The sequence below is a fragment of the Erpetoichthys calabaricus genome, chromosome 15 (genome assembly GCF_900747795.2).
Source record: "Erpetoichthys calabaricus chromosome 15, fErpCal1.3, whole genome shotgun sequence".
In the NCBI taxonomy this organism is placed as follows: domain Eukaryota; kingdom Metazoa; phylum Chordata; class Cladistia; order Polypteriformes; family Polypteridae; genus Erpetoichthys; species Erpetoichthys calabaricus.
The window spans coordinates 77,395,239-77,419,706 of record NC_041408.2 but is presented as its reverse complement, the minus strand read 5'-3'; the positions used below and the strand labels follow the sequence as shown (position 1 = coordinate 77,419,706).

General features: G+C 42.4%; 2 protein-coding genes and 1 pseudogene across 5 annotated transcripts in view; 2 read left to right on the top strand and 1 right to left on the bottom strand.

Moving 5' to 3' along the window:
• The window catches only part of LOC114666113 (spectrin beta chain, non-erythrocytic 1), a 521,913-nt gene that overhangs the window by 309,791 nt on the left and 187,654 nt on the right, over positions 1-24,468 (top strand). The window lies entirely within an intron of this gene.
• Positions 1-24,468, top strand: part of slc29a1a (solute carrier family 29 member 1a) — a 198,321-nt gene that overhangs the window by 37,573 nt on the left and 136,280 nt on the right. Inside the window, exon 2 of one of the 4 annotated variants that reach the window (XM_051919213.1) lies at positions 16,552-16,681. The exons of the other annotated variants lie outside the window; for them this stretch is intronic. The gene's annotated coding sequence lies outside the window, so the exon portion shown is untranslated. The remainder of the gene's footprint in view (positions 1-16,551; positions 16,682-24,468) is intronic. 4 annotated transcript variants of the gene reach the window in all.
• Positions 19,263-22,117, bottom strand: LOC127525928 (uncharacterized; annotated as a pseudogene).

The following is a 24,468-nucleotide window of genomic DNA, read 5'->3' as shown; positions in this document are numbered from 1 at the left end:
CGTTTTACATTTAAAGACATTTAGAAATGGGGTGGCATGGTGGCACAGTGGTAGCGCTGCTGCCCCGCAGTTAGGAGACCCAGGTTTGCTTCCCGGGTCCCCCCTGTGTGGAGTTTGCATGTTCTTCCCGTGTCTGCGTGGGTTTCCTCCGGGTGCTCCAGTTTCCTCCCACAGTCCAAAGACATGCAGGTTAGGTGCATTGGCGATCCTAAATTGTCCCTGGTGTGTGCTTGGTGTGTGGGTGTGCCCTGCGGTGGGCTGGCGCCCTGCCCGGGGAAATTGTTCCTGCCTTGCACTCTATGTTGGCTGGGATTGGCTCCAGCAGACCCCCCATGACCCTGTGTTAGGATATAGCGGGTTGGATAATGACTGACTGACATTTAGAAATACTTCTGGTTTTGCTCTAGCTTTAAATACTTAACTCTCTTTTGTTGTTTTCCTATTCTTTTTTTTCTGTGTAGTTTCCACTATTAATTGCATGATAATAATGACATTTAGGAATTAGCGGAGCAGACAAGGAACACTGAATGCTGAAAGGATGCGGCTACTTCAGCGTCACTTCCACTAACACGTTCATTAGTAAACAGTGGATTAAACAACCACAGTACAGAGTGAAAATGATGAAAATCTTAAAAATCAAGATAAAAAACACTAAATTATCCCCATGCAACATCCATAAATGTATGGTACAGTCTAATAAAATTTTTGAAATTTCTACACAGACCTCAAAACAGAGAAACTAGGAAATAACAGCTTACTTAATTAGGCTAGGAGTCTGATTAAACATAGAGGATGGTTGGAACAAAAACCTGCAGCCACATGGGGTCCCCAAGACTGAGTTTGAGAATCACGGTACTACGACTGATAAAGTATTGGGGCACACTAAGGTGAGCCTGCATAGCAGGATGAAACGGGCAACAAAAACACACACAATAACTGCAGAATCGTCTTTTCAGACGTGTGTTCAATCTGGAACTGGAAACAAGATGGCCAGTTCCCAGGTTAAGGGGTCAAAGGCCAGAAGGGGTGGGTCCAGGTGAACAGACACAGAAGTGACATCAGTGATGGAGTGCCTGAGATTCATCTGCATATAGAGAACAAGAGAATAATAATAATAATAATTCATTACATTTATATAGCGCTTTTCTCAATACTCAAAGAGAAGGCATTAACACACAGCCACAACCCTAGGAAAATACCATCACCAAAGCATTTGCGCATGACTGCATATATTTTAAAAGAAAAGAGATGACAATGATAAAGAGTTGGGGTACCAGCCTGGTAATTCTGTATAATTGAAGCAAAGAAAAAACCAAGCAATGATTGCGGACACGTCTTTTCAGACCCGTGTGCAGGATAGAACTGGCAAAGATGGCAGAGCTTCTGGTTTTCAGTCCTTCCAGTAGGAAGACACAGGTCCAGGTGGACAGACACCTTAGATGACTTCATAGGTGTTACAGCCATCAATCATCCAGTCTGCAGATTGAGGAAGAAAAAGTGGCATTAGGACACAGCGCCAACCCCTGGAGTGACAGTAGAATTACAGTCAGTTGAGCCCTTCAGCTGTCTCCTGTGTGCATGTGTGTGACAATATATATATACAGTGCATCCGGAAAGTATTCACAGCGCATCACTTTTTCCACATTCTGTTATGTTACAGCCTTATTACAAAATGGATTAAATTCATTTTTTTCCTCAGAATTCTACACACAACACCCCATAATGACAACGTGAAAAAAGTTTACTTGAGATTTTTGCAAATTTATTAAAAATAAAAAAATTGAGAAATCACATGTACATAAGTATTCACAGCCTTTGCCGTGAAGCTCAAAATTGAGCTCTGGTCCATCCTGTTCCCCTGATCATCCTTGAGATGTTTCTGCAGCTTAATTGGAGTCCACCTGTGGTAAATTCAGTTGACTGGACATGATTTGGAAAGGCACACACCTGTCTATATAAGGTCCCACAGTTGACAGTTCATGTCAGAGCACAAACCAAGCATGAAGTCAAAGGAATTGTCTGTAAACCTCCGAGACAGGATTGTCTCGAGGCACAAATCTGGGGAAGGTTACAGAAAAATTTCTGCTGCTTTGAAGGTCCCAATGAGCACAGTGGCCTCCATCATCCATAAGTGGAAGAAGTTCGAAACCACCAGGACTCTTCCTAGAGCTGGCCGGCCATCTAAACTGAGCGATCGGAGGAGAAGGGCCTTAGTCAGGGAGGTGACCAAGAACACGATGGTCACTCTGTCAGAGCTCCAGAGGTCCTCTGTGGAGAGAGGAGAACCTTCCAGAAGGACAACCATCTCTGCAGCAATGCACCAATCAGGCCTGTATGGTAGAGTGGCCAGACGGAAGCCACTTCTTAGTAAAAGGCACATGGCAGCCCGCCTGGAGTTTGCCAAAAGGCACCTGAAGGACTCTCAGACCATGAGAAAGAAAATTCTGTGGTCTGATGAGACAAAGATTGAACTCTTTGGTGTGAATGCCAGGCGTCACGTTTGGAGGAAACCAGGCACCGCTCATCACCAGGCCAATACCATCCCTACAGTGAAGCATAGTGGTGGAGGCATCATGCTGTGGGGATGTTTTTCAGCGGCAGGGACTGGAAGACTAGTCAGGATAAAGGGAAAGATGACTGCAGCAACGTACAGAGACATCCTGGATGAAAACCTGCTCCAGAGCGCTCTTGACCTCAGACTGGGGCGACGGTTCATCTTTCAGCAGGACAACGACCCTAAGCACACAGCCAAGATATCAAAAGAGTGGCTTCAGGACAACTCTGTGAATGTCCTTGAGTGGCCCAGCCAGAGCCCAGACTTGAATCTGATTGAACATCTCTGGAGAGATCTTAAAATGGCTGTGCACCGACGCTTCCCATCCAACCTGATGGAGCTTGAGAGGTGCTGCAAATAGGAATGGGCGAAACTGGCCAAGGATAGGTGTGCCAAGCTTGTGGCATCATATTCAAAAAGACTTGAGGCTGTAATTGCTGCCAAAGGTGCATCGACAAAAGTATTGAGCAAAGGCTGTGAATACTTATGTACATGGGATTTCTCAGTTTTTTTATTTTTAATAAATTTGCAAAAACCTCAATTAAACTTTTTTCACGTTGTCATTATGGGGTGTTGTGTGTAGAATTCTGAGGAAAAAAATGAATTTAATCCATTTTGGAATAAGGCTGTAACATAACAAAATGTGGAAAAAGGGATGCGCTGTGAATACTTTCCGGATGCACTGTATTTATACACACATACACCGTGGATTCAAAAGGATACAGACCCTTCAGATTCTGTACACTTTATTGTATTGTGTTGTAGATTTAATTTTTCGCCATTTTACCCATCATTCAATAACTCATAGAAAGGTAGTTAATAATATAAGAAAGCATGGGTGGAGTTAATAGGGTGGCATGGGGTCTTGGCTCACCCTAATCGATGCACTATGTTAATAAAATAAATCTCATATAAAAGATATTTTTCCCCAGAAGTTTTAATAAGGCCACATCAAATGTAAACATGTTAGTAATCAATGAATACATTAATCAAATCCAACCTGCCCTTCAACGTCACCTATCTGCGCAACTTCAATGACAGATTAGTTCACCGTTTCAAATTTAGCTTGAGAGCAGTTATTTCGACTGTGATGTGCTGTTAATATGTAGCACTACAGTCGTAATTCTTAAAAATTCCATTATTTTTTATGGCTCATTTTGCCCCCACCATGCCTACATGTCAAATTTCACCATGCAAGAAAGACTTAATTCCCAATGCTTATACACCTTGGTGGTCTGTGGGTTACATGGGGTGGCTCATTTGCTTTTCCATACATACAATAAAATGCTTCCTGCTTGCCACCCACACTTCCAGTTCTGTCTTCAAACACCAGTACAGGGCCGTCTGGAATGTGTTTTTAACCTGGGATCAGGAACTCTTCTGTGTGCAACTGAACCATGACTTCTCTGGGCCCATTAGCCTTGATGCTGTATGTCTACAGCTCTCCTAGTTTGTCCAAAGTGCTCTGAAACCTCAACTACTAAATGAAGACACAGGCCTTCCCCATACTGGCTGTTCTCCATATTACGAGAAAAAGTGACTAGGTAATATAAATTAATCCATTGCCGCCCTCTAGAGGAATACAGTTATTCTGTCTTGTAGGCAACTGTTTGCCATTGCCTTTTTATAATATCCTCAGGCCGTTTTAAGCTCCTATGACCATCCAGTAGCATGCTCTACTGCCTAGGTCACACCAGCCCAACGGTTATAATACACAGTACTGTACATAGTGTTTATGTACATATTAGTGATGACATGAAATAAAGACATGCATTCTGAAATGCCTCCTTATGAACCTCTACATAAATCATGTCAGTTCAAATCAGCTTCCATCCTCAAGACCACCATTGGCTCACTCTTAATAAACCCACAACACTGTTGTGTGCAACCTCCCCAGCAGAGCTGCTCTTCCCGATACTCTCAAGTCCGCGGATTTGGCACAGGCTACCAGATCTTTATTTCTGATCATCCTCACTTTGAAGAACACACTCGCACATACACAAGGTCCACTGTGGCCAGTCTTCCTGCTTTAAACCATACTGCCCCCCCCCCCCCCCCCCCCAACATGACAATGTCACTAACAGGCCACAGAATTATTTAAGAGGGGCAAGTAGACCAAGTAAATAGGCCACCCAGAGTCTATGCATTCTTTCACACACTGAAGATGGGCTTCCAGTGCCTTTTCAAAAAAATTTTTAATGGCAGCCAATCTTGCCCCTTCAGGCCCCTTGCTGGCTAATCAAAACACGCTTCTCAGTGATATATTACCATCTGTTATTAATAATAATAAGACAAATAACAAAAAAGGCTTAGTATAAAGACAGCCCAACATCCCAGGTTATTTTAAAAGTTCATTAACTCCTCTCCCTCTCTTCCTGTATTTGTTTCTCTCATTTACCTCCAAGCTGCAAGTGTTTTGAACTCTTTTTCACATGTTTGAGGGTCGCTCCCTAGCCAACACTGGGTGTGTCCACAGGACCAGAATAAAATGAGGTAACACTGCCCTTTTACACACCTTAAGCATTTTGAAAGTCAGGTTCACGTGGGACTGAACCTCGACACTCAGCTCCTCACGTACCTTGAATCAAACCCTGGACTTGTCTTTATGGCCCTTCTGTAGACTAGACACACATATGACCTAACTAGCTGAGTTAAGGAAGAACGTTTGGTACTAGTCACTCTGGGTGACTAATATCATATGTCATCACCATTCGAACAATCTAGACAAGAACAGGTCATTCAGTTCAACAAAGCTAATCGTGTACTTCCTCTAAAGTAACATTAAATTTAGTTCTGAAAGTCCCTAAAGTCCTACTGTGTACCACACTACTTGGTCGCTTATTCCAAGTCTCTGTGGTTCACTGTGTAAAGAAAGACTTCCTATTGTTTGTGTAGAGAAAAGCCAAGCAAAATGACACCTTTTATTGGCTAACTAAAAAGATTACAATATGCAAGCTTTCGAGGCAACTCAGGCCCCTTCTTCAGGTAAGATGTAATTATTGTTTGTGTGAAATTTACCCTTAACAAGTTTCCAACTGTATCCCGGTGTTCTTGATGAACTCATTTTAAAGTCACAGTCTCGATCCACTGGACTAATTCCCTTCATACTTTGAAACACTTCAATCACGTCTCCTCTTAATCTCCTTTAAAGGCTCCATAATTCATCCCCTGCATTCCTGGTATGAGCCTAGTTGCTCTTCTCTTGACTTTTTCTAGCTCTGCTGTGTCCTTTTTGTAGCCTAGAAACCAAAACTGCACACAATACACCAGATGACGCCTCACAAGTACGTTAAACAGATTGAGCAGAACCTCCTTGGACTTGTACTCCACACATCAGGGCGCTATACAATCTCACAGACTGTTAGCCTTCTTAATGGCCTCTGAACACTGGAGGTCGATACTGTTGAGTCCACTGCGACTCCTAAATCCTTCTTATAAGGTGGAATTTCGATTTTCAGACCTCCCATTGTGTATTCAAACCTCGCATTTTTATTTCCTGCATGTCATACTTTACATTTACTGACATTAAATTCCACCTGCCACAAAGCTTCCCAAGTCTGTATGCTGTCCAGTTCCCTCTGTGATGATTCAATGGACTCTCGATTATCTGCTAATCCAACTATCTTGGTGTCACCTGCAAACTTAACCAGCTTGTTACTTACAGTTAGGTCCATAAATATTTGGACAGAGATAACTTTTTCTAACTTTGGTTCTGTACATTACCACAATTAATTTTAAATGAAACAACTCAGATGCAGTTGAAGTGCAGACTTTCAGCTTTAATTCAGTGGGGTGAACAAAAAAATGTGAGGCAACTAAAGCATTTTTTTAACACAATCCCTTCATTTCAGGGGCTCAAAAGTAATTGGACAAATTAAATAACTGGAAATCAAATGTTCATTTCTAATACTTGGTTGAAAACCCTTTGCTGGCAATGACAGCCTGAAGTCTTGAACTCCTGGACATCACCAGATGCTGAGTTTCCTCCTTTTTAATGCTCTGCCAGGCCTTTACTGCAGCGGCTTTCAGTTGCTGTTTGTTTGTGGGCCTTTCTGTCTGAAGTTTAGTCTTCAACGAGTGAAATGCCTGCTCAATTGGGTTAAGATCAGGTGACTGACTTGGCCATTCAAGAATTTTCCACTTCTTTGCTTTAATAAACTCCTGGGTTGCTTTGGCTGTATGTTTTGGGTCATTGTCCATCTGTATCATGAAACGCTGCCCAATCAATTTGACTGCATTTAGCTGGATTTGAAAAGACAGCATGTCTCTGAACACCTCAGAATTCATTCAGCTGCTTCTGTCCTGTGTCACATCATCAATAAACACTAATGTCCCAGTGCCATGCACACCCAAGCCATCACACTGCTTCCACTGTGTTTTACAGATGATGTGGTATGCTTTGGATAATGAGCTGTTCCACACCTTCTCCGTACTTTTTCTTGCCATCATTCTGGTAGAGGTTGATCTTGGTTTCATCTGTCCAAAGAATGTTTTTCCAGAACTGTGCTGGCTTTTTTAGATATTCTTTAGCAATGTCCAATCTAGCCTTTCTATTCTTGAGGCATATGAGTGGCTTGCACCTTGCAGTGCACCCTCTGTATTTACTTTCATGCAGTCTTCTCTTTATGGTAGACTTGGATATCGATACGCCTACCCCCTGGAGAGTGTTGTTCACTTGGTTGGCTCTTATGAAGGGGTTTCTCTTCACCATGGAAATAATTCTGTGATCATCCACCACTGTTGTCTTCCGTGGACGTCCAGGTCTTTTTGCATTGCTGAGTTCACCAGTGCTTGCTTTCTTTCTCAGGATGTACCAAACTGTAGATTTTGCCACTCGTAATATTGTAGCAATTTCTCAGAAGGGTTTTTTCTGTTTTTGCAGCTTAAGGATGGCTTCTTTCACCTGCATGGAGAGCTCCTTTGACCGCATGTTGTCTGTTCACAGCAAAACCTTCCACATGCAAGCACCACACCTCAAATCTACTCCAGGCCTTTTATTTGCTTAATTGATAATGACATAACGACGGACTTGCCCACACCTGCCCATTAAATAGCCTTTGAGTGAATTGTCCAATTACTTTTGAGCCCCTGAAATGAAGGGATTGTGTTAAAAAATGCTTTAGTTGCCTCACATTTTTATGCAATCGTTTTGTTCACCCCACTGAATTAAAGCTGAAAGTCTGCACTTCAACTGCATCTGAGTTGTTTCATTTAAAATTCATTGTGATAATGTACAGAACCAAAATTAGAAAAAAGTTGTCTCTGTCCAAATATTTATGGACCTATTCCTATGTATATTCCTATCCAAACACATACATGTCGTCACTATACCCTAACAGGTGCACACAGCGAAAGCTGCTACTAATATAAACATGTAAGGTGCACCACTGTGTTTATTTTATTATTAGCCCTTATTCACAACTTGTTCTGTCAACCCTAAATTCCAAGGTCACATTGGAGCTTCTGGGAGCAGACTTGCTCTTGGCCTTATAAGGGAAGTGCCAGAAGTTGATCATACTTGACTAACTACATAAACCAAACTTTGTTGCAAATTTATAGTCCAGTTGGCATCTAATACTCCATGTAGCCACTTACGCATCACTTTTTGCAACATCTGTCCATCTTTCCACACTTAACAACTCCACTTCCAATGGACCGATTTTATTCACATTTGGTACATTTATCCTTCAATAAAATTTGTCAAGATGCTCAATTTTTTTGAGATATCTCGAATGCAGTGCACTTTGAAATTTCGAAACTTCTCCTTGAAAAGCATTCAAACTTATCTATCCTAGAACAGAAACATTCTGTGTGACTTTGATTACAGATTACTTTACTGTTTCAATTTTACTTTAAGAAAGAGAGAACTTCAATTTGTATATTTTTTATACATTCTTCTTTCATTCATTCGACAGCCACCCCTGTAAGTAAAACAGTAAACCCAGTAAAGTGGGTTGTGCTTAATAGTCTGCTTACACAGCCACTTTCATGAACCTCAGTCACAACAGCTCACTTCTCCTGCTCCTTGAAATTGTAGTGAGTAAGTGACATGTTCTTTGTGAGCAAAAATCCAAGCAACTTGACTTCGATAAAAATGAATGAAAGAGGAGACCAGCTGCCTAACACTATATGCATAATTGTGATGATGCAGGTTCGTTCAACGCTCCCATCATCCTTCTGGGAGCCCTGAACCCGACACCGTCGGTAATGTCACCGAGATGAGCTGACAAATGAGGACAATTTTCAAATGAAGCCAGGGGATAGTGCAAGAATGCCAAGTGCTTTTATTAAAAACAAAACAATCAAAACAGTGTCCAAAGTGCAGTGCATCATGGTTTCAATATATAATCCATAAAAACAAGTGTTCAGTGGGGATAAAAACAATAAATAAATCCTTTAAAATCAGAGGTTAAAAATGCAGTCTCACTCTTCATGATCTTAGCATGCCTCCTTCTCTCATTCTCCCCGGCTCACCCATAACTCGTGTAGCCGGCGGAGACCCAACAGCAACAAGCTCCTTTCGGCCGACTTCCATCTTGACTGCCTCCGGACATCGCAGCCAGACCGCCCTAGGTCGGCTCTCCTCCCTTCATCCTTTGTGCTAACGTAGTCGCTCCTCAGATCCCTCGGGAGGACACCTGCCTTGCTCACCCCACTCACCCAAACATTCAGTGGGGTAGACTTGCCCCTAGAGAGCCACAACCAAATGCTCCTTCGCGGGGCCCCAGCTCGTGCTGTCTCCTCCTTACAGGTTGCCAGATCCTCCTGCTAAGACGGTCTTTCACTTTCTTTAACCTCTTTTTCCTTCTCTTCACCTCGATCAATCTATCCATCCCCCTTTCCCTGGTGCTGACCCGTATATGTACACATCCACCCGCGCCTCCGTGTGCGCAGCGCCTTAATCACACACCACAAGAAGCCAATGAAGCAATTGAGAACGATTGCACCTACACGTGCACGTACAACTCGCTCCAACTACCTCATTAACTCCCCACGGTCATGCAATCGTGCCCACGGAGAACGACGCGGCTATACAGATTTAAAACCTGGCCCTTATTTTGTTGAAGCCGCGGACCCACTATACCACAATAATGTAAATTGACATGTACTCCATTACACTGAAGACAACCTCTTCTGCCTTTTCTGCAGGTCCTAATGATTCAATATTCTGTGACACTATAATTTATTTGCAAAGTGCCACAATGATCTGCTATCCATCATGGTCAGATGCAGATAACAATTTTACAGATTTTAAATCTCCTTTGGGTACTTCTTTTTGGAAAATTTAGTGTTTAATAAATCTGAACCAAAATGATCCATTGAACCATAACAACAAACAACTAACTGTCTATTAAAGCTTTTTTAGCCACCATAAGCCGATCTGGGCTCCATTTTTATTAAACGATGTTATTTAACTTGACACCTCTGTCTGTGTGTTTGTCTGGGTCAAATCGTGCAACTGATTTTAAACCCGCCTTTGGCAAAGCAAATTTCTTCAAATTTTGCCTACGCGTTCAGTATCGATGACAATACAATAATCCGTCAAAACCGTTGTAATTATGTAACAAATTTTGCCGTAATAAATGGTTATGCGATTCCAATTAACCCACACACAAATAATGAAATATAGGTGCATACAAGTGAGAGACGCATCGGATTGCCCCCACTTGCCTCTTCCAGTGAGTGGAAACAATTAATAGAATAGCTACTTTCATCATAAAATATTAAAAAAAAAAACCAACTACATTGTAATTCCCCACCATGCTAAACAAGTTCCAAAACCTATTTGAATCAATGAATTTATGTGCACCCCATGACTTTATTTAGTCACAAATAACCACAAAAATTTTGGTTAAAGAAAAAATTATTTTTTACTTATTAGTGTATTTATAACTAACGCAAATAAAACTGTCTTACTTAAAACAAATGTATATATTTTATTTTTTTACCTAAATGATACTGTGAATTGTGTATTAAAAACACATGTTTATGTACTCTACTAATACATGTAATTACATTTTTTTATTACTGTTATTTTTTATGTGATGCACTGTCACAAAAATATTTAAGAACATAGAAGTGACTACAACATTTTACAATTCTGCACCTTTCAGAAAGTTAACTACATCTGAGGACACGCCTGAATATTACACCATGTATACATTTTCTTACATGTTTTAACTTTAAGTTTGGATTATCCTTGCTTCTACATCCCACATCCATCCCATAGCCCTAGCTAATCGAGAACTGTCTGCAGTTTCATCTTTGTGGGACATGAAGCACTAAGGCAGGTTTCTGCTCCGTGATGGCACATCCAAACACACAACCTTTACACAGCAAACATCAAGACACTTTACATATAAAAATACAGCGGTTTCCATCTATTTCATGCAGTTGAAACTCAGGCAGGTTAAGTAACTCCCTCAGGGGCACATATTAGTTCAGAGGTGGGGATTAAACAGCAAACTTTGTGGATCAGAGTCCAGCTGTCTAGTGACTACACCACACTCTTGAGACTGTGAAAGACAGGAGACGTGCCTCAGACGGAGCCTGCTTAAATCCTAGCTGTGGAAAACAAGCTGGAAACCTCCCAGGAAAAAAGGGCAGCAACTTGGACACTTTATTACATCTTGGAAATAAGCCCTCATCCTGTTGACGGTCTGCGTTAGTTTCGAGGGTTGATCATTTCAGCAGATGGCAGGAGTCAACTGGAGTGTTTTCTTGATGTTGTAGATGTTCTTAAGGGCTTGAAGTACTGCGGTGTTGATTTAAAAAGACAGTGTTCAAGAAGTCCGTTTTTTATTTCGTCGAGTGCTTTTAACCGTTAAGTAGTATATAAAAGAACATTTTATGTGGGGCACAATGGTTAGCACTCTTGCCGTATAGCTCTTGAGTTCAAATCCTAATCCAGTCACTGCCCTGACACAACACTGTCTGTATGTTCTCCCTGTTGTCTGACACTCGGGTTTTCCTCCCAAACATATGTTTTTTAGATTATACTAGGGGGCTCTGCCCCCTGCTCGCTTCGCTTGCCCATCCCCGGGTTTAGTTTTACCGGATGTACAATTTAAAGAGATTGTTATTTTCATGGGAATTGTTACATATGCATTATTTTCACTTTTACTTTAAAACTTTTGTAAAAACAATACTTGTCCTTTATTTCTGGCCCCGGGCGGGGTTAAATCTTTCTCGCAGGACGTATAACGCTGCTCGTGTTGTGAGGGGGGGGGGGGGGGGCTGAATGCAAGCTAAGGAGATGCGGTCGGATCAACTGTTGTCCTGCTGCTGTTACTGGCGAGCTCCGTGTTCTGTTTGTCACGCTGTACATCAATCATTTAAAAGGCTGTACAGCAGCTGTCCTTATGCCACTTCGTGTCTCTGCCGCTCGCGTTGTTTTGATGGGGCTAAACACACGCTAAGGAGTTGGAGTTGGATCATCTGCTGCCTTGTTGCTGCTGGCGAGCTCCGTGTTCTGTTTGTCACGCTGTGCGTCGATCATTTAAAAGCCTGTACAGCAGCTGTCCTTATGCCACTTCGTGTCTCTGCCGCTCGCATTGTTTTGGGGGTTCTGAACACACACTAAGGAGAAGTGGTCGGATCATCTGCTGGCTTGCTGCTGCTGGCGAGCTCCGTGTTCTGTTTGTCGTGCTTCATGTTGATCATTTAAAAGCATGTACAGCAGCTGTCCTTATGCCACTTCGTGTCTCTGCCGCTTGCGTTGTTTTGGGGGGGCTGAACACACGCTAAGAAGAAGCGGTCGGATCATCTGCTGGCTTGCTGCTGCTGCTGGTGAGCTGTGTGTTCTGCTTGTCACTTGTCGTTGTTTTAAGAGCTGGGCGCACATGATGTCTGTTTGCCAAAAGCATTCCAACAACTGCTTGGTTAGATGTCCGTGAACTTGTTTTAAATGTTGTCTCCCTGCCTTGTCTCGCATGACGTGAAAGTGTCTCTCACGGGACGTCAAATTGTCTTCCAAGAAGATCACGTCTGTCTTCCTAGTCTCCCTCCCAAGATTTTTTTTTTATAATAGAGAGATGGCAACTCTGAACTGCTCTGATCTGAGTAAGTGTGCCGTGTGATGGACAGGCGGTTCTGCCCACAGTTGGTTCCTGCCTTATGTGCACATGACAATACACTTCACCTTGAACATGATCTTGATGAACAGGCCTTCTGCCCCCACTTCATTTCTGTCTTAAACCTGATACTGCTAATATAAGCTACAGCGACATGTGACAATATAACAGCTTAGGCAAGTTTGGAATATAAATGGACAGATGTACATTTGACATGAGACAGCACAGCACAACAGTTTTATAGCACTGCTTTAATGGTGATTGCATGCATTTGGGTGCTCCGGTTTCTTCCATTCACAGCGTATATAAAATGCAAATACAATGTTAACAAGAGATGATGCTCATCTCTAAGCTGGACTACTGCAACTCTCTGATGTCTGGACTTTCACTAAAGGCAACACGACCACTTCAATTGATCCAGAATGCAGCTGCAAGACTCATTTTTAATATTCCCAAATTCTCCCACACTACACCTCTGCTGCGGAACCTGCACTGGCTCCCTGTGGCTGCCCGCATCAGGTTCAAAACCCTAACACTTGCCTTTAAGGCCAAAACTGGAACTGCACCACCTTACATATCAGCACTGGTTAAGCAGCGTGTCACTTCTCGCTCTCTCAGAACATCAAGCACTGCTCGTCTCAAACCACCCTTACTTAAAAGAAGAGGACGACATGCATCAAGACTCTTTGCAGTGTTGGCTCCTCAGTGGTGGAACGAACTTCCTCTTGCTGTATGAACAGCGGAGACCCTCACTGTCTTCAAACGTCATCTGAAGACACACTTCTTTAAACAGTAGTCCCCATACTTTTTTTTTCTACCCTTTTCTCAAAAAAAAAAAAAAAATTTTTTTGTACTAACTTACTATTTTGTTCTAGCATGGTTTTGTGTACAACTTGGTCAGCGGTAACTTGTTTAATGACAGTAGATTTAATCCTAGCCTTAAAGACTGAAGAACAGTCGTAGACTACTAAGTACTGTTGTAAGTCGCTCTGGATAAGAGCGTCTGCTAAATGTTGTAAATGTAAATGTAAAAGTGACCCTTCACATCCAGAATGGGGGCTAAAAGGCACAAAACGAATTCATTTTATATACTGTAAGAAAAACGAGGTAGGGAATAACACAGGGAGAATAAAGAGTACCAAAGTACACAAAATGTAGACAGCTTCTGAATGTGCCTTACGTGTGTCGATCCTGTCTATCAGGTAGACTGGCTTGGCTACTTCAAAATACTATACAGCCCCCACTTTCATACCTCTTGTCCCCCTCACCCACCCATCCCCCCGTCTGTTAATTCTGGTTTCTGTTCCTTAAGACACTTAAACCTTTGCCCCAATTCCAGGCTTAAAGTTCTTCTGGCCAAGAGATCATTTGTGTTGAATGGCACTGAATCATTTCTAGCAAATTACTAGTAAATACGAAAATGAAGCTCTTGTTGTTCCTCATGTATATTTCCTCTTGAGAATCCAGTTTCTCCTCACAGTCTAATCACATGTCAGCAAATTGACTGACAACCCCAAATGTGCCTATTGCGAGTACGCATCTGTCCTTCCCAGGCTTGTTTCCTGCCTTCCTTGTTCCTTGTGTTGCATAATTTGATTTGCGACTCCATGTGAAATGTGCTATATGCAGCTAGGCTTCGCTAATATGTCCGCATAAAGCAGGTCCGCTTTTGTACCCACTGCTGCCAGTATAGCCCCTGGCCTCCCGCGCATGGTTTAGCATGTTATTGGATATTACCCAGAAATGAAGAGGTCAGTCACAGGGGGGGGGGCTCTTCAGCACCACAAGTGACACGTGACATCAGTTTACCTTCAGTGTCACTCCACATTAAAACACGGCCAAGTGGAAGGGCAAATGGAAGGCTGATCTACATGCTGAAATTAACAAAGTAAATTGGAATAAAGAATTAGTTCAATGTTTTGTGACTCATCGACATCACCAAGTGGTTGGTTTCTTGTTTTGTCCTGCTTTACTTGTTTTTAAAAACCTTTCATGTGGAGGCTGCCTATGAATGAAAAAATGTTTTTATTAACAACTAAAATCTTTTTTTTTAATTTATTTTTTTATCCATGCGTGACAGTCTTGCGCCTAGTGTTGCTGTAAATTTACGTTGTTTTTATAAAGTCCCTTGTTTTAACCTCCTCGGGCAAATGTGCTGCCCACAAACTTGTGACTTTAAATCTGCCCACTGCTTAGTGTTTAAAGCAGTCACCAAACCTGCACTTGCTTGTGTTGCACACTTTGATTTGTGACTCCGTGTCAAAGGTGCTATATGCTGCTAAGCTTTGCGAATATGTCCACATACAGCAGGTCATGCTGACGGCAAATCACAAGTTGTAAAACAAGCATGTTTTTATTCAGAGTATGCCCAGTGGTCAACTCATTCCTCACATTCCTTTTTACTTTATCACTAAACGCAGCCATAACATCACTAAATGTCTGACTCAGGCTTAAAGTTCCTTCTCTTTAGTGACAGCTGTTGACAGCCTCTGTACAACTATCTAATTTTGCTGATATTCCATTTGTCACCCACGTATGTCATCAACAGACAATTAGTTTTGATTTTAGAGAGCAAGAATCAGAGCATGATTTGTCACCATATGTTATTTAAACCAAGTGAGATTTTAATTCCTAGTGAAGTCCTCTGCCACATCAGAATCGTTTAACATGAATTTATAATTACCAGAGTCACTCAGCTTTTTCTAAATATGATTTGACTACAAAAACCAGCCACCCCAGACCTTCTTTATGCAGCGTGTACAGCAGCTTGGGTTACAATCACCACAATAAAAACGACAGTCCTTCCTTATACTTTTTTTTATGCTAAGTCAATAAAAATTGCAGAAAAAATAGGTTGACGTGTTCCTTTTTTATATTTTACATTAATTCTTTCTGTTAATTCTATGGTTTCCTCAATACTTTATAATATAGCGGAGTCCAGGAAACCACTTAAAGTTCTCCTGCTTAGCCAGCTCTCAGCCTCCATCTTAGGTCATTTTTTTTTTACTCATCCAGTACTATCTTAGGTCCTGACTAGAAAAATATGGCAGTAAAAAGTTTTTAGTAAGAGTGGAAGATGAAAGATCTTTTTATAACATGTTAGCATGGCGGACTGTTAGACTCACAAGGTCTTGTAAATGTTTTAAATAAGCAAATGTTGTTCTAAGCAATGCAGCTGTGTTCAGCGTATCCTTGAAAGGATGACATAAGAGTACCAATAAAACAAAGGAGCTTTAGACTGACTTTCGTCCATCTGCTTTAAAGCATGCAGACACTTCTCTAGGAAGTAGCCCTGGACCTTGGGTCACCGCACCATGAATATATCCCATTATTAATGTTTAGAGTATCCTCCTTTAAATTTTTAAATTAATGTGCTTGCTTATTTACAATGTGCATGTTATCAGCTAGGGCGGCACGGTGGCGCAGTGGGTAGCGCTGCTGCCTCGCAGTTGGGAGACCTGGGGACCTGGGTTCACTTCCTGGGTCCTCCCTGCGTAGAGTTTGCATGTTCTTCCCGTGTCTGCATGGGTTTCCTCCCACAGTCCAAAGACATGCAGGTTAGGTGGATTGGCGATTCTAAATTGGCCCTAGTGTGTGCTTGGTGTATGGGTTTGTTTGTGTGTGTCCTGCGGTAGGTTGGCACCCTGCCCGGGATTGGTTCCTGCCTTGTGCCCTGTGTTGGCTGGGATTGGCTCCAGCAGACCCCCGTGACCCTGTGTTCGGATTCAGCGGGTTGGAAAATGGATGGATGGATGGATGTTATCAGCTATCGTATTCTAAAGATGCTCTCATATAGTCATACTGATAAAAACATTGTCTGAACAAAGAATTGTTAACATACCTGTGATTACAGTGCAAGACCAGCAATTTTGCATTGTATGCTCCTGAGGCCTCTTTGCTACCATAAATACATTTCTTATACAGGGTTGCCCACGAAAAAGTGGCCCACCTCCACCGAGACAACTCCCGCCCGATAGGTGGCTGCGGTCATGTCACCTGCCTTGTAGAGATGTATTGATGCACAAGGAGACCACTTTCAGTATTTTCTGTAAATGTGAGTACCAAAGTTGATCATTTTTCTCTTCGCCACTGTAATGGACAGCCGGGTCCCAGGCCTGGCAGGGACTCCCCTACTGCATCTGTTCCGGGGGAGCTACCATGGACAGCTCAATACCTTCCCTGGGATGCTTGGTGGCAGCCTCCCTGGCAGACGATGATTCCCTAACCTGGCGCATGGCTCCATGGGAGATGGAGTCCTCCACAGCCTGGTTGGGGGCTCGGATGGCCGCCAGGGGGAGCTGCATGGAGTCTGCAGCCCGGCTGGTCAAATCTTTAGCCCCACCCAGAAATGCAATTAGGGCCAGGTGATCAAGCACCTGGAATGCTTCCGGGTGGGGTATAAAAAAGGCCAGCCACCACCACTCGAGGGCCAGAATCGGGAGGAAGAGGACGAGGTTGCCTAGGAGGAATGGTGGTGCCAAAGTGGAAGGAAAGTGTTGTTTGGTGTGCTATATTTAAGTGCTTGTTGAACTGTGTTGGGCCTGTGGGACACGGGGAAGGCGTGCCTCACGGCTGAAGAAAAATAAAAGTGTGTTTTATTTAAATACGTGCCTCTGCCTCAGTCTGTGCCGTAACACAGTTGTCTCGTTAGAGGTGGGACACGTTTTCGTAGGCCACCCTGTATATTTGCTGGAACCCTGAGAGCCTTTGCATATAACTGACAACTGAGAATCAAGAGTGTGGATTCAAGAGTTTTCACCTATCCAAGACATAGTTAAAAAAATATATACGGGCAGTGGTCAAAAAATCAGAAAACTAATCAACCAGAAATAACAAAGCCGAAGATGCTACCCAGGAATCAAAGTCAATCGTTTTACAAAAAAGGTTGTTACCCCAAAGCGCTTTTGAAAGAATAATAAGCAAGCAACAACAAGAAAATAATACCAATTAATACAAAATATGTAAAAATAAAAGCTAAGTTGTATAAGACCCTCAAAAAACATTATAGCACCAGCAAGATGAGACCATGAAATGTTTATATTAATTTACATTGTATAGTGCATGACAAGGGGCAAAGAGCTCTATCTATCTATCTATCTATCTATCTATCTATCTATCTATTATATAGTGCCTTTCTATGTATCTGTCTATCTACGGAGTATACAGTAAACATATATACTGTATACCTATCTACTATATAGTAAAATACTAAAGTCCGTGTGTCCAATTCCTCTGGGCAATCTGATTGGTCAGTTTGACTTTGGCGATGCAACAGAAGAGGAAGTGCGAGAGTGAGATGCACAGATAGGAGAAATGACATGGGAGGCATGTGGAGAGTCACCGTTAAAGATGGCAAGTATAAAAGTGGGCAGGGGGTGAGAAAGCCGTCTCGATAATAACGAGAGAGTCTGAGAAGCAGGCTTTACGGGAACGAACTCGAGAGACAGAGTGCAAGTGAAGAAAGGTTCAGACACACGCAGAAACAGAGGAAAGGCGCTGAGAGGCCTAGAGATAGCAAATATTTTTAAAATACTCCATTACCTGTCTTCAACAGGTAGAGTGTCTAGTATGTAAATATATTAATATTAATATTAGTATATTATATTAATAATTGTGTGTGTACATAAGGTATAGTTATGCAGTATGTATATATATAGTGTTCCTTCCAAAAATATTGCAACAGCAAGGCCAATTCATTTGTTTTTGCTATACACTGAAGATATGAAGGTTTGAGATGAATGAATAATGAGAATGAGATGACTTTCAGCTTTTTTTGCCTGGTGTTAACATCTAGATGTGTTAAATAACAGAGAATTTAGCACCTTTTGTAGTGGACCACCCAATTTTTAGGCCAGCAAAACTATAGGAATATGTGACTGATGGTCGTGTCCTGTTAGACTGATTGTTTTAATAATAAATGACCCTAAATGTGAATTCTTGGTTTTAACTTTGGGTTTCACCTTTGAAGACTGCATTTGTTGTTAAAAAGGATGAATCAACATGAAGACCAGAGTGTTGTCAATGGGAGATGAGCAAATATTTTAAAGCTGAGAAAAGAGGAAAAATCAATCCAGGGCATTGCACAAGCTTTAGATACAGTCAATTCAACAAATTGGAACATTCTTAGAAAGAAAGAAACCACTGGTGTTCTAAGCAACAGACATCAGACACGTCAGTCAAAGAAAACAACAAGAGCTGATGGCAGAGACATTGTGAGAGCTATGAAGAAAAAAACCAAAAGAAATCATCAGAGTCATCACCAACAACTTTCACAGGATGGAGGGAAGGTATTACAATCCACCATTCAAGCCAATTACAAGGCGTTAACCCAACAGAGCATGAAGAGGAGACTAGAGGGAAAAAATAAAACAAACAAGAGCTGAAAGAGGCTGCGGTAACAGCCTGGACAAGCAGGACATAACAAGAAACCAACTATTTGGTGATGTCGATGAGTCACAGGCTTGATTCAGGAATTGCAACCAAGGGATATGCAGTTAAATATCAAGTGTTATTCACTAAAACTTGCTTTAAGATTCATCATCATCATCATCTCTGCCTGTGGTCCGTCTGGGGCATAGGTCAGCAATCAGCTCCCTCTAGTCTTTTTGGTCCTGGGCAAGTTTCTACAGCTGTCCTCATGAGTGGCCAGTCCCCCTCATGTCTGCCTCCAGGTCACGGCGTCAGGTGTTTTTTTGCCAACCCCTCTTCCTCTTCCCTTTTGTGTTCCAGGTGAGGGTTTGTCTTGTGCTGCTGGTTGTGGGTCTGCAGAGGGTGTGTCCAATCTACCTCCAGCATCCTTGTAGGATGTCGTCTCCAACGGGCTGCTGTTTAATTTGTTGCCACAGGTCTTCATTGCTGATCTTGTCCGGCCAGTGGATCTTGAGAATCCCTCAAGGTGTTGATGAAAACCTAGATTCTCTTCATGGTGGTGATACTGGTTCTCCAAGTTTCGGCTCCATAAAGTAAGATAGGCTTCACAATGGTGTTAAAGACTCTGACCTTGGTGTTGGTGTTGATTTAAGAGGATCTCCAGATGTTCTTCGGCTGAATAAAAGCCGCCCTCACCTTGCTGATTTGGGTTCTAACATCTACATCTGTCCCACCCTATCTGTCAAGGTAGTTAAAGTTGTCCACCTCTTCTAGCGGCTCTCCTTCCAGCGTGGTTGACAATGTACTGGCTGTGTTGACCTTTAGCACCTTACTATTACCTCTGTTTATGCTGAGGATCAAGACGATGCTGGTCTTTTCCTGCATTTGTTGCTGGGAATATGAAAGCAGGACCAGGTCAAGCGCAAAGTTGAGGTCATCCAGTTCCGTCCAGAGTGTCCACTGGATGCCGTTTCACTTCTGGACTGTGTATGTCTTCATGACCCAATCTATTGCCAGCAGGAACATGAAGGGTGATAGCAAACAGCATTGCCTCACTTCCGTTTGTACTTGAAAGGCATCTGTGAGTCGCCCACCATGCACTATCCTTCAGATCATCCCCTCGTAGGAGTTCCTGATGATATTCGTGATCTTCTCTGGCACTTCATGGTGTCTCAGTAACTTCCAGAGGGTCTGTCTATCCACGTTGTCAAATGCCTTCTCGTAGTCAATGAAGTTGATGTAGAGAGGTGAGTTCCATTCCAGCAACTGCTCTAAAATGATGGGCAGTGTTGCAATCTAGTCAATGCAGAACCTGTCCTTGAGAAAACCAGCTGGTTTATCTTGCAGTTGTGGGTCTACTGCATCTTTCATACTGTTAAGCAGGACGTGGTTGAACACTTTTCCTGGGATGGACAATAGTGTTATCCCTCTGTAGTTTGAGCAAGAACTGAGATTGCCTTTCTTTGGGAGCTTAATGAGGTGACCTTCTTTCCATTCTGTCGGCACCTTGTCCACTTCCCATATCTTGCCAAAGACGGGGTGCAGCAGCTCCATGCTGGTTTCCATGTCAGCCTTCAGTGCCTCTGCTGGGATGCTGTTGGGTCCTGCAGCCTTGCTGTTTCTTAGCTGCTTGATGGCACTGCAGATCCACTCCTTTGTGGGTGCACTGCAGTCTACTGGCAGATCATCAGCTGCTGGTTGAATGACCACTGGGTCATTCCTCACAGTGCTCCACACATCTGTTCTTCTGCCCCTCCTCATCTGGTATTGCTCTACCATCTTTGTCTTTCACTGGCTTCTCTGGCCTGGTGTATTTTCCTGAGAGCTTCTGGATGGTGGCATACATGTCCCGTGTATTGGCATGGTGAGCTGGTTCTTCAGCCTCTGTTGCCAGGATCTCTATGTAGTTTCATTTGTCTAATCTGTGTTTAACCTTCCTGTTTGCTTCTGTATATTCCTATTGTGCCTTGGCTTTTGTAGCTCTCAATCTGCTATTATTTACTGCTGCCTTTTTTGTTTTCCTCTCTTTTACTTTCTTCCATGTCTCTGTTGAAATCCACTCCTTGTGGTTATGTGTTTCAGGGCTCAGCACTTCTTGGCATGTTGATGTCACTGCTTCTTTCACTCTCTGCCACTTTTCACTAACCATCTCTTCTTCCAGCAGTTCTTGTAGTACTTGCAACTTGCTGGAGAAGGTGATACTGAATTCTTCTCGTTTGTTGTTGTCCTTCATCAGGGTGCTGTTATATCACTTGCGTTGGCCAGGACTTCCATACTAGTTCTTTTTTAACTTGAGTTTCAACCATACTACAAGGAGATAATGGTCTGAAGCAACATCTGCTTCTTGCTTGACAAGTACAGCACATCCTGAAGAGATCTCTGGAACTTCCTGACTATGCTCATATGGTCAGTCGGCTTGTGTATCCTTCTGTGATGGAAGAAGCTCCCTCCAATGATCAGGTTGCTTGTGGCGCATAGGTCAGAAAATCTCTCCCCGTTGTTGTTCATCTGACCTAAACCTTGCTGCCCCATGATCTCCTGATAGCCCTTGTTTTTGCTGCCAATCTTGGCATTAAAATCACCCATAACAATGATAATATTTCGCTTGGGTCAATCTTGGATGATAGTCCACAGTCGGTTGTTGAAATCATCCTTCTCTTCCTTGCAACTGTCATTTGTTGGGGCGTACTACTGTATCACGTCCAAATTAATCCTGCTGTTCTTTATGTGGAAGGTGGCTATCATGACTCCGTGGGCTGTGCGTCTCCCACCTAAGGAGTGCTACCCGGGCTATCATGGACAGCATCAGGGCCATACCCTGAGCATGCGGTGCATTGTCCTGCTTGTGTCCTAAGAACAGCAGCAACTCTCCGGAGGTCAGCTGTCTGCGGCCGGAGCCAGTCCATCTTGACTTGTTGATTCCCAGGATGGTGAGGTTAAATATTCTCATCTGTGCAGCCACATGCACTGTTTTGCGAGTTTTGTACATTGTTCATACATTCCTTGTTCCGATGGTGGTGGTGCTCCTGGTGGAAATGATGGTCATTGCCCTAATGGTCTCCAGATGACTTTGGCTTTCACTGTCCAGCGTCATACATCGTCCAGCTATAGGTCCATCCTCACCCAGGACCGTAATGTTTGTATTTATGCTTCTTGGCGTTTTTGTAGCAGTAGATTTTTTTTTTTTTTTCTGGGGAGGGGTTGCCGGCCCCTCGCCCGACCCTCCTCCTTTCTTATCCGGGCTTGGGACTGGCCATGGCAAAGTTTCGCTTTAAGATTATCTGTTCCTATATGTTTCCATGCCTTAAAACTGGGTGTTATGTTCGACAGTATGTTATTGAACACATCTGGAAGTGGATACAAAGAAATAAAAGCTGAACTTCTGAACTCTCATATCACATTCATTTTTTGATCTCAAACCCAAATATCTTCAGTGTTTAGCAAAAACAAATGAATTGGCCTGGCGATTCCAATACTTGTGTCAGGGACTGTATATTTAAAGAAATACAGACAGGCACGCATACACACACACACACACACACACACTTATATATATACAGAGGGAGAGAGTATATGCTGTTTCAACATAGGAAAATCCCCAGTACTAAGTTAAGATGGCTCCAGTTGCTCTTTAATGATCTTAGCCATGCCCAATATAACTTTTTCTTAATGCCCCTCAAGTACCTCTGTACTCAATGCTTTGTTTTCTTTTATCAGAGGATCTCTTCTGCATTGATTAATTTGATGGCTTAATTTTACTCTCGGTCGGAAAAGGACACACTATAAAGCTCCATGTACAAATAGCTATTTCAATTTTGCATTGCTTGCTGTCCTAGGAATTATTTTTCCACCCTTGTAAAAGCTACTTGCAACTTTTCAGTTTTATTTTACTTGTTTTCATGTATTCTGATGTGCTTGTTCCTGTGTGGCATGTGTAATTTTACCCTTTGCCAGTATTTATTTTTAAACCAGACAGGGTGTGGAGTGGTGTGGTGTGGATGGGCTGTTTTATGGTTCTGAAATAAAAGACTCTTTATGAGGAAATGACAAAATAAAACTGACATCTTAAGTCGCTGATACATTAGGTTTTCTTTACTTTTCTTCTGCCCCATACTGCTTTCCGGCTGGATTACTTTTTTCTCCATTTTGGAATGTTTAGATTCATGTTGCTCTGTGCACTCTGCCTAACATAAACAAGCCCAAAGAGAAAAGCAGCTGTCTTTTCACCCATCTGTCTATTTTCTGAAGCTACTCACTGTACTACATGGTCACATGGAAGAAGCTGACATAAGGCCCGAACCAGCCCTAAAAGGTACTCCAGTCCAATACATATGGGGCTCTCATTCAAATACTCTTGTCATAGTATGTGGCACTAACTGGCAAACCTAGGTGAACACAGGAAATGACCATTAAACCATCAGGGAGAGCTGACTAATGCAGATTCACCAATTAACAGAGCTTACATGTTTACTGAGATGTGGGAGGAAATACTGAACGCAGGTCCCTCAATCTGCAATAGAGCAGCACTAATCACCATGTCACTGTGCCACCAACTTTTTTCCTTCGAATAGTCAACTCAAACCTCCCCTCTATTGGTTCCAGAACTCAAAACGTTAAAAAGCACTCTCCATTACTTTGGACTGTTAAACTCAAATATTTAAGTTTGTCTACCTTCACTACTTCTGCTCCTTCCAGCCGCACCCTTCCACCACCTTCCCTCTCATTCACACACACACACATTCTTACTTACTTACTTCTACTGACTTTCAGTCCCCTTCTCTCCAGTTCGTATCTCCAACTCTCCAGGTTCATCTCATCTTGCCATCTACTCTTACTACAGATTACAATGTCATCCGCGAACATCATAGTCCATGGAGATTCCTGTCTGACCTCACTTGTCAACCTGTTCATCACCACTGCAAACAGAAAAGGGCTCAGAGCTGAACCTTCATGTAAATAGATAAATAATATAAATATAAATATATCTCTCTATTATAAAAGAAAATCTTGAGTCGAGACTATTGCCAAGAGATTTTTTCAAGTCCCACCCTCCTCTCAACCATTTTCAACACCCACGGTCCTCTCACCTCTCATTCATGTGAATGCTTTTTTCAGACATAGTTCCTGCGCTCTCAGCTCTTATAAATTTTTAAATTTTCCTCACTTTAAGTTTCAAATAAAAGAAGACTTATTATGTCCAAATCGTATTAAAGAATTTCATCCCAAAGGGTTATTAACCAAATAAATGAGTACACAGGCAATCCTAGCACTGAGAAGCATTGAAGTCAAATGAATTAACGTGGAAATAGTCGATCGGTTACATGGCAAATTGGTTAAATGCATATCTATAGACTATGCTGAAATAGTTGGTGGTGGTGATGGTGCGGAAGTTGAAAACATCAACTTACAATATCCCGTAGAATATCTACAACCGTTAACACCGTCCGGTCTTCCACCACACAAATTACTGTT